Raw genomic sequence first — 3,284 nt, 5'->3', positions numbered from 1 at the left:
GAGTGCCGTCTGGTGATTCCCACCCATTGTAATATACAATCCTTTGGTGTACACATAGGTAAGCCGTCATTGGCATTCTGCATCTGCCATCCCAGTGAGATGACGAGGAGGTTGTAGAAGTGCATGCTCCAACCAATGCAATCAAAAGACCGATCTGATGGAAGAGACTAGGCAATACATTTATACGTCAACACTTCCCCTCACGTGTGGCTCCCTCAGACCTAAACGTGGACTGAAAGTGGGCTGCAATTTAATTGCGTCAGCCGGGTCTTGAACTCAAGACCTCTTGGCTCTAATACCATGTAGAAGTGCATGTTCCAGCCAATGCAATCAAAAGACCGATATGATGGAAGAGATTAAGCAATACATTTATATGTCAACAGAGGTGGCTGCTGTTATAAACCAAACAAAAACAAAATTCAATTTATCATAGAGATGGGCATAAACCCATGCATATGCGCGCAGGGGCCGACGATTGGATCGAACCCCACCTGATTAACTTCTTACACTCCGTTCTTGTGTTCATGGCAAGGGGAATTATCTTCTTCTTCTTTTTCTTTATTAAGTTCAGTGCACTAGTAGAAAAATGGTCAAATCTGAGACACATTAGTGCCGGTTTGTTTTTGAGCCGGCACTAATGTGTACATTAGTGCCGGTTCCAATGGCTAGCCGGCCGCTATCATTAGTACCGGTTCATGGCGAACCTTTAGCACCGGTTCGTGCCACGAACTGGTACTAAAGAGAGTGGTAGCAGGATGTTGTCAGTCTGGGTCCCCTCCAACACCTTTAGTACCGGTTTGTGCCACGAACCGGTACTAAAGGTCGACGTACATAAACCCTTCGTCCACCCGAGCTCGCTCTGTTCTTCCCCTTTCCCCTCACTTCCTTTGTTCTTTCCCTCTCTTCTTCGATCTCATTACAAATTTTGCCCAAAATTTGTCAAGATTTGAAGGCCCCCATCCATTCAAATGATCACAAAGGTTAGCAACTTTGTCCTTTCATCTCTCATTGCTAGATTAGCTCTTGCAATGCTTTGTATAGTGATTAATTTGTGAGTTTAGTAATTTGGGAGGAATTATATGTGCTAGTATTTGATTTATATGCAATTTGAGGTCAAAAACAACACTTAGTTTGCATATGTAGGTGTGGTTTACTTAGTGCCTTCTAAATCTCCGTCGTAACCACCGTCGATCGCCCGCACCGTCCCGTCGCTGGCACCACCTTGTGGCGAGGCTCTTGTTCATGAATGTTTTACATTACCAAATTGATGTTTATGTGATTTGGATATATAGTTACTCGTATAATTATCTTACCCGTACGTTGTTTGTTATACATAGTGACATGGTTTTGATATCCGTCCCGTCGGCCCACGTCCTTGTTATGATTCGGATGTGGTATATTCTCTTTTAAAACTAGTTGTTGCATTTCGTGTTTATGACAAATTATGCCCATCAAGTTGACATAGATATTTTTATCTATGAGGTATGTGAACCGGAAATTCCAACCAACCCTATTGTTGAGAGGTTAAATTTAGTTGAAAGAGAAAATGAGTATTTGAAAGAAAAATTGAAAAGAATTAAGGGGGAGAAGATGGAAGATGGAATTGGAGTTGCATGTTGCACGATCGCCCAAGATAAGAATAGCACCAACCAAAACAGTGGTGTCCGCTTTGATGCAACAACCAACATGGGAAAGGAAACATATTATGGTTACATAGAGGACATATGGGAACTTAACTATGGAGGTGGTTTGAAGGTCCCTTTGTTTCGGTGCAAATGGGTCAATATGACACGAGGCGGGGTAACGGAAGACCCGCAGTACGGAATGACAATAGTGGATCTCAACAATCTTGCGTATGCAGACGAACCATTCGTCCTAGCCAATGATGTGGCGCAGGTTTTTTTATGTGAAAGACATGTCTACCAAGCCGAGAAAACGAAAAGATAAGGAAGTGAATGGATCATACGACGAGCCAAAGCGCCACATAGTTCTTTTAGGGAAAAGAAACATCGTGGGAGTGGATGACAAGACAGACATGTCAGAAGATTATGAAAAGTTAGATAAAATTGCTCCATTCACAGTGAATATTGACCCGCGCATCCAGTTAAATGATGAAGATTTTCCATGGCTACGGTGCAAAGGGACACACGCGAAGAACAAGTTTCACACCCAAAGATCTGGGATGTGATCGGCTTCACTATCATCACTTTCTTTTGTGTTCACCCCCAAGAGGGAATCTCTGTAATAGTTACGGTAGTTATGTGTTTTGGCATTTGATACGCGAAGAAATTTTATGTGCAAACAAATTCTTTCATGCATTTACTGATTTTTTCAGCTAAATGACCCTGAAATTGAAAAGCATTTCAAATGAACTCAGAAAAGGTTGAAAGTTGGCATGTCATCATAATTTCACCCACATAGCATGTGCAAAAAAGTAGATAGGGTTACGGCAAAAACTGGATGCACTTCGTGTACAAAATGGACAATCTCTTTCGAAGTATCAGGGTTTCGGACGAAAACTCATCTGTTACAAAGGCATTTCATTTTTTAAATAACCTAAGCATTACCAAATTGAATATAATGATAAAACACACTAATAATATTAAACATAAGAAAAAAGAATCACTGAAAAATCTATTTTCAAAGTTAAGTTACTCACAAACTAGTGATTCACACAAATTTCAAATAATTCAAAATTTAAACTATTCAAATTTGAAAACTACCGGCACTAACCTAAAGCAAAAATATTCACAAAGAAACTCTATATACAGCAAAAAAACTCAAAATAACTAAAACAAAAATAAATAAAGCAAAAACAATTAAGAAAATAAAAAAGCCCGCCTAATGGGCCAGAGCGGCCTGCATACGACTAGAAACACAATGTTTTGTTGGGCCAGGATGCAGGCCCGCAAAGGCCCACTAGGCCCATAGGGCAGCACAGAACAGGTAGGCCTAGTAGGCCTGCTTTGGAGAGGAGCTCGAGAGAGCTACTGCACTGAGGCTTATAAATCAGTGCGGACGCCCCTCGGCTAGCGAGGTGGGACAAAACTTGCCGCACGGACCTGCGCCAGGACACACCTTTAGTACCGGGTCGTGGCACCAATCGGTACTAAAGGGGGGTGGGGTCTTTAGTACCGGTTGGAGCCACCATCCGGTACCAAAGGGGGGGCGCTTCCCACCGCTTGGCCTGGCCAAAATAGACCTTTAGTACCGGTTGGTGTCTCCAACCGATACTAAAGGGGTGTCCTATATAAGAAACCACTTCAAAAAAAATCATTTCTCAT

The sequence above is a fragment of the Triticum aestivum genome, chromosome 1B (assembly GCF_018294505.1).
Source record: "Triticum aestivum cultivar Chinese Spring chromosome 1B, IWGSC CS RefSeq v2.1, whole genome shotgun sequence".
NCBI lineage: Eukaryota > Viridiplantae > Streptophyta > Magnoliopsida > Poales > Poaceae > Triticum > Triticum aestivum.
Note: the sequence above shows the minus strand (reverse complement) of the source record.